The following is a 14,178-nucleotide window of genomic DNA, read 5'->3' as shown; positions in this document are numbered from 1 at the left end:
AAACCGAAAACCTCAAGAACTTACCTCAAATCTTTGATTTGATCTTGCTAATCCCTTGCCAATCCCCAAGCCTAGCTTAGGATCCTTGATGCTCAGCTAACCCTAGCTTCCCACTGAGCTTAACCTCAAGAAAAATCAAGTGAAATGGTTGGGAGAGCCACAAATCGAATCTTCAAAGCCAAACCCTTCAGTTTTCCCTCTCTTTTCCTTTCTCTTCTTTCTTTCTTTCTTTCAGCCTATGCTTTTCTCTACAAAACCCACTAAGTATAAAGACCCTCTTTATTTTCTCTCTTACAAGCCTAATGACCAAAATGCCCTCCCTTACTAATTCTAAACCTTTATGTCCATAAAGGGGCATTTTAGTCATATTACCCAAATTCCCACTAATTCCTCAAGTGTTCCTAATAATTCCCGCTCGCTACCCAATACCGGATTAATCATCAAATATATTCCCAGATTCTCAATTAAACTCCCCAGGCTTCACCCAAGCCTGGCACAGGTTCCCGCTTTGACTTTCCGCTACCCGCTCATTCTAAGAACGTCTCGAGTCATAGATCACAGGTATCAACATAGTCATGCCCAACATGGCCAAATTATAAATATGCTCAATCAGGTCTACATGCATACTAATTCACGTAGTCACGCATCACAATTAATCACATAATTATATAACGTGCATTAAATCATAATCATGCATAAAACTCATTAAAGACACACACAGAATTCCTTTTTGCCCTCCAGGCACACTATCCCAGGCCCCAAGCCTTAATACCGAAATTGGGGTCGTTACAATTGCGGCGTTGTTCTTGGAGCATCGCGGCCCGTATTAACTCAGGGGCATTGGGTTTCTTCTGAACCGCCTTAGTGTTGCGGTGCGTGTCCAGTGAAAACAATTCCAGGGTTCTCTGCCTTGGGGCGCGCAGCGGCCCTTCAGGGGTGTGAGGTTTCGAGTTGTGATGACTCAAACCTAAGGGCTCGAGAAGGATTTTACTACCCATCTTAGTAGAATTTTTGGTCCCACAGGCCAGGGCTCAGTCCGGAAGCCTTTATTTGTTGGTATTAAAAGAGCAAGTCAAAGATATGCAGCGGGGAATGAGCCATTTTTAATAATTATTAATACCAGCCAAGATCGTACACACACACACACACATATATATATATATATTAAATCACATACAGTCAAATTAGAGATTACCTCTTGTGGCATATCAAATGTCCTCGAATCTTTTTGTGTAAAACCAACAAACTTCCTATCCAAGTTCTGAAGACTCACACCCTGATCTCCCATACCAATCCTCAAACACACAAGGACGTGTGTGGGCACGTAGGATTCAAAAGGTTGCTTTATGACTCTCCAGATGTACTCAACACATGAGATCTGGAGAGGTTTGATAGAGAGAAGAAAAATTGAATAGTTTTTCAGGTTTAGGAAAAAGTATTGCTTCTATTTCTGAGAGAGAGTCTATGTCTAACAATAATTTCTTTTAAGGTTTATAAAGATAATTAATTAATTCAATTAATCTTTATTTTTATTAAAATAAAACTGAATCAGTTATAACCTATTGAATTATCTAATTTAAATCATATTTAAAAAAATTAATTAAATAAACAAATTATTTGAAATTCAAAATTCAAATCACAAGGATAGGAAATATCTCTATGGTGCCACTCACTGTGCAGTATAATGAGTGGCGTGAGCCACATTAGGGTTTTCCCTAATTTTCTCACTTGTTTATTTAATTAATATTTAAGACAATATATTTATCCCAAAATAAATACCAGTTAATTAAAAATTAACTCTATCTTAAAATATCAATTTTAAATAAATAAATAAATATCTTATTCTAAATAATATAATTATTAATCTCTCTTTATATATTAATCCAAACAAGATTACTATTTTTTTTTAACCTATAGTTTTTCAAAATAAAAAACTATACTGTTAAATAATTGATTAATTCATAATTAATCAATTGCCCATTGTTGACCCTTGATTTGGCCAACGATACGGAGTCAGAATAACGACAAAGAAATAAGAAGGAATCAAGAATGGAATTAAATGGTAAATAAATGACACAAATGATTTATAGTGGTTCGGCCCCAACTATGTGGTAATAACCTACGTCCACTTAGTGATATTATTAATGTTGAATCCCAATGTCGTGATCAAAGAACTAGGGTTCTTGAGTTTCACAAGCCTTAGGAGAATCACAACTTTTTTGGTGGATAATCACACTATGCTCTCTCTATCAGTATTCAAATTTGAGAGCCAAAAGTCCCTTCCTTGAGCCTTCTCATTCATATTTATAGGCTCAAAGGGTTACATGGGCCAATGGGCCTTAATTATCCTTAATATCAGCGTATCAAGGCAATAAAGAGAAAATAATAAATGTAGTTATTACAAGATTACATATCTTTGAAGGGAATAAACCGAAGCAGGCGACCAGACTGGTCGCATCTAATCATGAGATCTGAGGATGGAAGAAACACCTAGTCGATTGTCGAACAGAATTCCTTCATTTTGACGCTACCACGTCATCAGGAGCCATTTTTAGGTAAACATTTTCCCCCCAAGTTTATTTTATTGCGACTAGCATAAAGTAAACTTAAGAGACCAACTCTTCGCGTACCCCACCAAATCTGTCAGAGCCACCCATGCCTTCTCGAAAAAGGCAATCAATCATGTCTTTTCAGTTTCCCAAAAGTTTTCTGACGGCTGTTGCGTTTCCCCATGCTTCGAAAAATTAATCCCATTATTACCTCTTTTACAGTGCCATGATCAATATAAATAATCCCCAAGATCATTTTTCACTTTTTACTTTTCACTTTCTCCTCAAGAACATTGAAGAACAAAGCGTAGAAAACTCAAAAACCCAGACAATCTTTACGATCCACGGAGATTTCGCCCAACCAACCGACTTAGTGTCTCAGAAACTTGCTTCAATCTTTACCCAAGTAAGTTTATCAACCTTTTCAGTTGTTGAAATGCCATGCAATATCTCTTTTATATCTATTTCGTATCCTGAGTTCTTGAATGTTCTTGACAGAAACTGTTTTGGGGTAAATGGGCATATAGATATTAGTGTTGAATTTGGAAGGAAAATAACACTTTGCTGGGATGATGAACTAATTAGGTAGTTAGGATTATAACTTTAGGGCATGAAATTGAAGTAAAAATTCGATTTCTAAGCTTGTAGAAAAAACTGGGTTTTTCCCGCCCTTTCAGAGTCAAAAAGTTTTTTCTGAAAAACTTTTCACTTCTGTTTTTTAATCCATTTTCCAAATTGTTCGCTTGAAATGTAGTTTTTTTTGTCAGAATGCTACTGGTCGTATAAAAGCTTAACTTTTATACACGAGCAGCGTTATTCCAACTTTTAAACATCTTGATGCTTTTGGCCATTAGATTCTCATCTCCCCTTTTCTGTTTGCAGAAATTCATGCAAGATATGTGGAGAGATGAGAGGCCAATCGACGACAATCTGCTAGCCCAACTCCTCGAGGACGAAGAACAAATGTCGCTGCTAGTTCTAGAAATCCCTTTTTCTCTACTTCCCCCAAACAGACCTCTTTCTAGTCCATCCAAAATGGGTAAAGTAAAATCCGCTGCCCAGAAAAAGAAACACATCAAAACCTTCCAAAAATCGGCCTACTTCTTGGGCTGAGATTCCTTCGACCAGTGGTAGAGCTGAAACCACTAATCCCGCAATCCAAACACAGGCCCGTCTTCGTAATGCCATTCGACCAGACATCGAATGGTACCTTGCTCCCCCTAGCACGATCACTGCTAGGATGATAAGTAATTTCCTCAGAAAGTATGGACTTTCTGGGGTTACTTTATTTCTTCCTACCATCGACCAATGGGTAAACCTACCTAGCGGCGCCTTCAGCGCCTGGTCGAGGTAACACATTGAGGCAGGAGCAATCCTGCCTCTTCATCCTTACTTTCAGGGAGTGGCTAATTATTTCGGGGTCTCTCCCTTCCAAATAACTCCAAACGGGTATAGAATGCTTTCCGCACTCTATATCCATTACAGCCATAAAAAATGGCCTGTCCCTTCTCCTCACGAGATCAACTACCTGTTCGATCTCAAATCTAACCCCAACCAGGACAACACGGGTTCTTTCATCTCTGCCACCAGGAAACGACCTGCACTTTCCTGAGTGATACCACCTTCAAATCCAATGTGGGGAAGCACCATCTAGAGTACTTTTTTACTACAGACATGGTCGCCAACAACCTAGCCTTCACCCGAGGAGGTAACTTCTTTGTTTTTCTGGTCGTTTATTTTCCTTGTATTTTATCCACATTCCCCTTAGATAATTAGCATATTTCAGGTCCATTACTACGACCAGCTCCTACTCCAAAAATGGAGGTCTGAGCAGCGCTACTAGCCAGCATGACTGACCTAGAGAAGAGCGTCAAATAGCTGGTCACTGAGGCAAACCTGACACTGGTCGGGATTCTGGCACCTCACTAGGACATGAGGGAGTCCATGGCGGGGAGTTCCACCGGTGAGGAAATTCCTGAGCAGCACCCAGATGTGTCGCAACCTCAAAGGAGGAGACCAACTGGCATGACAATCAGGGAACCCTCTAGCACCCCGCAAGTGGTTGCGCCCCCTGCCCCTTTGGGAAAGGGAAAAAAGAAAGCTTCTGAACCCCTTACACCTATCGGCGAGTCTTCAGATGAGAATGGTACTGATCTCTCACTCTTAGATAGTTTGCCAATTCCCTGTCACTTATTTGATGGGGACGACAACTTTAAATACACTCCCACTTTAGATTCAGACTTTTTCATGCCAGAGAGTGAGTGTAACACTAGTAAAGTATATAATGTAGCGACCAGTAATTATAGCTTGGGTATTTTACTTACAATTGCCTTTGTTTCCTTGTTTGACATAGCACACTCATTTGTTTATACTGTCTAACTGTTCGGGTACTTGTCTTCTTCCAGATATACCATCCAAAGAGATGTTCGACATGTACAGTGCACCTGATGCTCCTACGAGCAAGAAGAAGGCGAGCAGGCGGCATCGCGGGGAATGCAGCAAAGAGCCTCGGGCCAAGAAAACCCGCATTGAGGACCCTCCAGCAGCTGGTCCTTCAAAAAATACAACACCACTTCCTTCTCCCCACGAGCAGCAAACTCTGCCTGCACTGGTCAAGTTGACCCCTTCCCCACTGGCTCCTATCGATCAGACACAGCCAGCAGCTCCTATCCAAACAGGGGATGACATATCGAGCCGCGCTCTAAGATTAGCCAAGGACAGGATGACTAGGATCCTGAGGCACGAGTGTAGCTGAGAAGCCATGGCTAGGACAGAGTCGATGGAGGTTGACTAGATCTTGAACCACGCCCTAAACGAGCTTGCTAGTGTAAGTTGTCTCTTCCTATTGAGACAATATTTTTTATCTATAATAGTCATTTTAACTTTTGTTCTAATCGCAGGCAATGCTGACAGTGACTGCCAGCTGGCTCCGCTCGGGGGTCATCACTGAGCAATCCAAGTCGTCTGAGCAACGGCACGCTGAGGTGCTTAAGACTGCTGAAGCAAAATATGTCGAGTAGCTAGAGGCAGCTCAGAAGGCAAATGCGGCATTGCTCGAAGAGAAAAATAAACTGGTCGAGGAGATGGAGCAAAAGCAGGCTGCTCTGAACAAAGCCCTTGAGGTGAAGGAGAAGTACAAAGAGTCACATCTTATCAACTTTTGTGAAGCCAAAAAGCTCGAGGCGGGCCTGATCGAGAGCAGGCAGGAGGCTGAAAAGTTGGAGGTTCGGATCAATGATCTCGAAAAAGCCAACGCCAACAATCTGGAGAGGTACTAGGGTGCCACGTCCAAGTGTTTCTATGATTTATGGAAACACAACCAAGGGGTCGATTTCAGCTATCTTCTTGAGTGCATGAGGAAAACTGAAATAGCCCGGTGCGCTGCTCGCTTGGAGGAGGAAGAAAGAGCAAAGATCCCAGCCTCACCCGAAATCTCCTTGGCCACTAGCATCAAAGGTGTGGACAATGAAGCCAAAGCTGCAGTCGACCAGGAAAATCCACAAGACCCTCCTGCCTTCTGATTATAATGTTTTTATATTTTTTGTTTGTACTTTAAAACAATTATTTTTATTGCTACATGGGCAACTTTTACTTTTAATCAGACAATTACATCTGAGCAGTAACTGCTCGCGGTGTAAAAGGTTTCCTTTTTGATATTATAATACCCTCATTTTATTATAACATCTGTTCACATGACCGAACTTAGCATAGTACTTTGGTTTGATTTAACAAAATACAAAATTTTGAAAAATACTCTAAGTACCATAGCATGCTTTCACTTATTTTGCTCATGTGTTTACATACCTTTCGATATGCTTTGCCTACTAGATGCCTTATATGCCCCCCAAGTGATTGAGGAGCTCTAGGTCCTCGGTCACTTGCCTTGACCAAAACCTGTTCGAACATTTCTACTCAGAATAAAGACTTGTAAAAATGACAATACAGCAAAATAACACACGTAATGAGAAAATACTTGTAATACATACAATAGTTGGCAAGAATGACTGGCTGTGCACACTCCCTTTTATTTCTCATAATAAATGGACAAAACATGTCTGTACGAGTGATCAACAAAATGATCTTACAATTATAAGCGACCAGTCACACAAAATGACCAACCCTTTTTCATAACTTGTAAAAAGTAAAATTAATACAAGCCAATTCTTTAAAAAGAATTGTTTATTGATAGTACTTGTGCAGGTGTTCTCCATTCCAATAGCGAGGAATGAGATCTCCATTTAAGCGGGCAAGTTTGTAAGTGCCTGGAAGGAGGACTTCTTCAATTTGGTATGGTCCTTCCCAATTAGGTTCGAGTACTCCAGTAGCCTGGTCGCGGGTGTTGAGGAAAACCCTTCGAAGTACCAGATCTCCGACATTGAATTTCCTTTCGTGTACTTTAGAATTGAAATACCGGGCGACCTTTTGCTGGTAAGCAGCTACTCGGAGTTGGGCTTGCTCTCTCTTTTCATCGACCAAATCAAGAGATTCCATCAATAACTGGCTATTAGAGCCTTGATCATACGTTATTCTTCGATGCAATGGCAGATCTAACTCAACAGGCAGCATAATCTCATATCCATAAGCTAAGTAAAATGGGGTATGGCCTGTTGCTGTTCGATGGGAAGTTCTGTATGACCAAAGGACTTCAGGCAATTTCTCTGGCCATGCCCCCTTTGCTTCCTCAAGTCTTTTCTTCAGAGTATCCTTTAGCATTTTATTGACTGCTTCGACTTGTCTGTTGGATTGAGGATGAGCAACTGAAGAAAAGCTCTTGATAATTCCATGCCGCCCGCAAAAATCTGTGAATAGATCACTATCAAACTGGGTGCCATTGTCTGAGACAATTTTTCTTGGCAATCCATAGCGACACACGATGTTTTGACTACGAAATCCAGCACTTTCTTGGTCGTTATGGTTGCAAGTGGCTCAGCTTTGGCCCATTTAGTGAAGTAATCGACGGCCACTACGGCGTACTTGACGCCGCCCTTTCCTGTGGGCAGTGATCCGATTAGATCTATACCCCAGGCTACGAACGGCCATGGACTTTGCATCTGTTTTAGCTCGTTAGGGGCTACTCGTGGAATTTTGGAGAACCTTTGGCATTTGTCACACCTCCGCACAAATTCCATCGAGTCTTCATTCATTGTTGGCCAGAAGTATCCTTGCCTTAGGATCTTTTTTGATAAACTCTGCCCCCCAGCATGGTCCCCACAAAAGCCTTCGTGGACCTCCTTCATCAATTCTTTGGCTTTCTCTTTCGAAATACACCTGAGGAGTGGCATTGAGTATCCCCTTCGGTACAAGATTCCATCAACCAGGATATACCTAATAGCCTACCACTGAAGGGTCCTGGCTTTGTTTCTGTCCATCGGTAACACACCCTACGTCAGGTACTCTGTGTAAGGTGCCATCCATGTGTCCGCTGCTTGAATCACCAAAGAGGCCCCTTCTTCTTGGATGCTCGGCGTAGATAGTCGTTCAACTGGCACTATGTTTAGGGTGTAAGCATCCTTGGCACTTGCCAGCTTGGCCAAAGCATCAGCGTTTGAATTTTGGTCGTGAGGAACTTGCTGGAGAGTGTACTTGTCAAATTGTGCCAATAGATCCTTCGCTTTATTCAACTAAGCGACCATTTTTAAACCTCGGGCCTGGTACTCTCCAATGATCTGATTGACTACTAACTAAATGTCACTGTAGATTTCAAGTGACTTTATGTGCATGCTTCTGGCTAACCGTAATCCTGCGAGCAGTGCTTCATATTCGACTTCGTTGTTAGAGGCAGTGAAGTCAAATCTGATTGCGCAGTGAAATCGATGCCCCTCAGGCGTTATCAAAATCACTCCTGCTCCTACGTGGTGCTCATTAGAAGAACCATCTATAAACAACTTCCAAGAAGGATTTTGGCTTTGAGCCTCAGGTTCTTCAGGACCCTCTGGCTGCTCGCCGTCTGGAAGCCCAGTGAGTTCTGCGACGAAATCGGCCAGAGCCTGTCTTTTTATTACTGCTTGTGGTATGTAAGAGATATCAAACTGCCCAAGTTCGACTGCCCATTTCAATAATCGGCCTGCGACTTCTAGTTTCTGCAGAACTTGCCGTAGAGGTTGGTCAATCAAAGCTGTGATTAGGTGAGCTTGGAAGTATGGCCGCAATTTTCTGGAGGCCAAGATCAGGCAATAGGCTAATTTTTCAATAGATGGATACCGCAGCTCCGCCCCTATTAGCCTCTTGCTTACATGATAAATAGCCTTTTGCACGCCTTCCTCTTCTCTTACTAAGACAGCACTAGCAGTGTATTCTATGATCGCCAAGTAGATGAACAAAGTTCTTTATCGACTGGCTTTGATAGAATCGAGGGTTGCGACATGTGAGTTTTTAAGGCTTGAAAAGCCTGTTCGTAATCCTCCGTCCATTCGAATTTCTTGTTGCCTCTGAGTAGATTAAAAAATGGGACGCATTTTTCTGTTGATTTGGAAATAAACCTACTGAGAGCAGCAATTCTTCCGGTTAGGCTTTGAACATCTTTGATTTTTGTTGGTGATTTCATATCGACCAGGGCTTTGATCTTCTCAGGATTGGCTTTAATTCCTCGCGAGTTTACTATAAATCCCAAGAATTTCCCTGATCCAACTCCGAAGGAGCACTTGAGGGGATTCAGCTTCATCTGATATTTGTTCAAGACATTGAATCATTCTTACAAGTCCCCTATATGCCCTTCTGCCTTCTTCGACTTAACCAGCATGTCATCGACATATACTTCCATGTTTGTGCCGATCAGCTCCTTGAACATATGGTTGACCAGTCGCTGGTAAGTCGCACCAGCGTTTTTCAAACCGAATGGCATTACTTTGTAACAGGAAAGCCCTGTATCAGTCCAAAAGCTAGTGTGATCCTCATCAGGAGGATGCATACTGATCTGATTATATCTGAGTATGCATCCATGAATGAGAGAATCTCATGCTCTGCAGTGGCATCGACCAGTTGGTCGATTCTAGGGAGTGGGAAATAATCTTTAGGGCAAGCTTTATTAAGGTCTGTGAAATCCATGCATGTTCGCCACTTGCCATTTGGCTTGGGAACAAGCACGGGATTAGAGACCCATGATGGATAAAACGCTACCCTGATGAATCCATTCTCCTTCAGCTTCTCGACTTCTTCCTTTAGAGCTTTTGATCTATCTTTGTCGAGCAGCCTCCTTTTCTATTGCACTGGCGGAAAACTCTTATCTATGTTCAGGACATGGCTAATGACTACAGGGTCTATTCCAATCATGTCTTTATGCGACCAGGCAAATACTTCCTAGTTTTTCCTCAAAAATTCCACTAGTGCTTGTTTCGTTGTTGTCCCTAAGTTTTTACCGACTTTCACAACCCTCGTCGGATCTTCTTCATCGAGTTGGACCTCCTCAAGGTCCTCGATGGGTCCTATTTCTTCATCAAAATCCCCAAAGCGAGGATCTAAATCTCTGTCCTCACTTTGGGCAACACCCTATTTGGTGACATCATCACCTGATTGGGCTTTTACATCAATAGTCGTTTACAACTCTTTTCCGGCAACTTCCCTCGATACACATTTCTTTGCCTTGGATATCGAGGTGTTGTAGCACTCCCTCACTTCCCGTTGATTTCCCAACATGCATCCTACCCCTGCGTCTGTTAGGAATTTCATGGCAAGGTGCCATATCAAGGTAACGGCTCACAGGTCGACCAAAATTGGCCTTCCAATTACAGCATTATACGTTGAAGAACAATCAACTACTATGAAAGTATTGAGTAATGGCCTATTTGCGGGTGCAGTTCCTACTGTAACTGGGAGCCAAATCGACCCAGTTGGGGCGAGCCCTTCGCCACAAAAACCATAAATGGTTTGGTTGCATGGCTCTAGGTCCTTGATGAACAATTTCATTCTTTCCAGTGAAGACTTGTATATGATGTTGACTGAGCTTCCTGTGTCAACCAACACCCTCTTAACCATCATGTTGGCGATTTGAACGTCAACGACCAGCGGATCAGAGTGTGGGAATCGTATGTGCTAGGCATCGTCTTCAGAGAAGGTTATCAATTCCTCCTCTGTTCGAGCCTTCTTTGGTGCTCGATCCTCAACACTCATCATCTCGATGTCCTGGTCGTGGCGTAAGGTCCGAGTGTATCGCTCCCTTGCCTTCCCACTGTCCTCTGCAAGGTGTGGGCCACCGCAGATGGTGAGTAACATACCTGCCACAGGAGCTGGCTGTAAGGGTTGTGAGCGTTGGCGTGCAGGCGCCTGCTCGTTGCCACCTTGAGCCTCTCGCTGAGACCCTCCTGCAGCTCGCACGTATCTCCTTAGATGTCCCAGCCTAATCAGGAACTCAATCTCGTCCTTCAACTGGTTGCACTCATTAGTGTCATGTCCGTAGTCGTTGTGGAAACGACATAATTTTGTGGTATCACTCTTAGAGATATCCTTCCTTATAGGCGATGGTCGCTTATAAGGGACATTGGCATTGGTCGCCTGGTAGATCTCTGCTCGACTTTCAACAAGGGTCGTGTAGTTGGTGAATCTCGACTCATATTTATTGCCTTTGGGGCATTTATTCTCAGATGTTGACGGCTCATTGCCTGCCCTTTTTCCACCATTTTCGTTCCTGTTGCCTTTACCGTTGCCATTGGGTTTGTCTGACCCGTTGGCGGCCTTGGCGAGTTCTTCCTTCGGTCCCTTATCTTTTGTAGGCGATTTCCCCTCGTTGGCAATCGCTTCCTCGAGCTTGATGTATCGATCAGCTCGATCCAAAATCTCCTGGGTACTCTTTACCTCATTCTTCCTTAGGCTATTCCAGAGGGGAGACTGGTGCTTGACCTCGGTAGTTAGGGCCATCATCTTTCCCTCGTCACCTATTATTTTGGCTCCAGCTGCTGCTCGCATAAAGTGCTGGACATACTCCTTTAAGGGCTCTCCCTCCTTTTGGCGTATCTCAACCAGCTGGTTGGCCTCAGTGGGGTGTACGCGACCTGCATAGAATTGTTTGTAAAATTCCTTCACGAACATTTCCCAGGATACTATACTAGCAAGAGGGAACTTAAAGAACCACTCCTGAGCGGTGTTAGATAGTGTGGCGGGGAATATCCTGTAGCGGGCATCATCCGACACCTTCTGTATATCCATTTGTATCTCAAATTTGTTGACATGAGATATTGGGTCTCTGTACCCATCAAAGTTTGGCAATACTGGCATTTTGAATTTGCTGGGGGTTTCTGCCACAGTAATCCTTCGCACAAACGGAGTGCCTCTCCTCCGGTCGTATTCTATGTGGGATGTTCGACTCCCGACCAGCTGTTGTATTGCCTGGTTCAGAGCGTCAATTTGAGCCTACACCGTGTCTGGGATCGTTGGGGCAGCTGGTGCCAGAGGAGCGTACTCATCGTGCCTTTCACGCTGGTCGTTGAGTACTTCCCTCAAGTCATCATCTCTGCGCCTTTGCTCACTGGCGCCCAGCCGATCAAAGACGTTGTGTTGTCGGGGTTGCCCCCAGCGTTATGGCTCGCAGGCCTATTATCTCTTGATGGGGGGTTTCTGTCTCCACCTCTTTCTTCATTCCCCCAACCAACATTCTTCCTGCCAGAATCAGCCTCATTATAGTCATGGTCGTCTCTAAATTGTGGCTAACTATGGCACGACCGGCTGTACACGCTGTTTCCTCCTCGGGCTGGCATCTCCCAAGCATCAGAGGGAGGCCTGTGCTGGTCGTTGGGTCCCCATGCATTATTATGCCATGGGGGGCCTCTGACCACAGAGCCTAACTCATTATGCCTTCTGTTGGCAGAAGGATGCTGCCCCCTGCTCGGTGGATTTGGCTCATCATCCTCTTGGCATCTAGGGCTGCGGGGAGGCTGCCCGGCCCTATTCTGCCTATGACGCTGGGGATTGCCGCGATCAGCTTGAGAATACGGCTGCTGCTCAAGATCCTGTATTGGGACATCATCCTGAGCGACAGGTGGCTGCTCCAACTGTTGAGGGCTCGCTGGCTGAATTGGAGGACTAGGATTTTGGGCCTGTTGTGGTAGTGCATTCGATTGCTGATCTGGTTGCGAGGGTGGTGCAGCTTGTCCTCAAGCCAATTGAATGGCTGCCTCAAGAGCGGTCGTGGCCTCTCTCTACCGACGGTCCATGTCCGCCTTCCGCTCATTCAGCTCCTAGCGCTGACGCTAAATGTCCCTTTGCTGCAGCGCCAAGGTCTCCGCTGCATTCTCCTGATTAGCCCTTATATTGGCCAACTCATCCTACAACACCCCTAGTGTTGCTCTCAGCGTTTCCGAATCCAATTCCTCCTCTTCAAACTCTAAATGTGGTTCATTCTTAGCCACATTTGGAGGAGGAGGTTGAGATGATGCAGCGCCAGCAGCCTGTCCGGCTTTCTTGGATGTCTTTTCCATTTGATTTTCTTAAAGCTTCTTGATCAATCTCTCAATGAAAGCACCAAAATGTTGACACTTGATTTGGCCAACAACATGGAGTAAGAATAACGACAAAGAGATAAGAAGGAATCAAGAATGGAATCAAATGGTAAAGAAATGACACAAATGATTTATAGTGGTTCGGCCCCAACTATGTGGTAATAACCTACGTCCACTTAGTGATATTATTGATGTTGAATCCCAATGCCGTGATCAAAGAACTAGGGTTCTTGAGTTTCACAAGCCTTAGGAGAATTACAACTTTTTTGGTGGATAATCACACTATGCTCTCTCTATCAGTATTCAAATTTGAGAGCCAAAAGTTCCTTCCTTGAGCCTTCTCATTCATATTTATAGGCTCAATGGGGTTACATGGGCCAATGGGCCTTAATTATCCTTAATATCAGCGTATCAAGGCAATAAAGAGAAAATAATAAATGTAGTTATTACAAGATTACATACCTTTAAAGGGAATAAACTGAAGCAGGTGACCAGACTAGTCGCATCTAATCACGAGATCTGAGGATGGAAGAAACACCTGGTCGATTGTCGAACAGCATTCCTTCATTTTGACGCTGCCACGTGTAATAAATTCTTGCCACGTCATCAGGAGCCATTTTTAGGTAAACACCCATAACTATCACATAATTATTTCATTGTCCTGGAAAATTAATTCCTTTGCAATTAAGTCATTCTCTATACAAATCTTTCTTTTGATATCCTTACCCCTGACAGTGTAGGACAAAGGTGATCTGGGGACCATGGACCTATAATACGAATCTCCAATAAACTAGATTATTAATCAAACTCTATAATCCAATAATCTTACTTATTAAATTCATGATTACTCTATTATAAATATGGAATTGCACTCTAAGTATTTATAGAATTATATTTACAGAGTTTTCTCTTGTAGTCCATTGATATAATCAATAAATGTTGTTTTGACCTCCATTTATTGGTTAGTTAATTAGAGCTGGTCAAGATTACCGTTTTACCCTTTTAATTACCTCTTGATCCTTAAATACCATTAATTCACTAGCGAATAATTAATCTATAATCAAATTATAGATTTGAGCTCAATAACTTTTTAGTTCCAAAATTAACCCTTAAGTGAACCAATATTCGATCCGTTAGGAAAGTATAAATTCTATTATTGTAATTCATGTTCCCAGCCATTCATGATATTGAATCTCCAAAAT

Source organism: Humulus lupulus, chromosome X (genome assembly GCF_963169125.1).
Source record: "Humulus lupulus chromosome X, drHumLupu1.1, whole genome shotgun sequence".
Lineage (NCBI taxonomy): Eukaryota > Viridiplantae > Streptophyta > Magnoliopsida > Rosales > Cannabaceae > Humulus > Humulus lupulus.
This window is presented reverse-complemented; position numbering follows the sequence as displayed.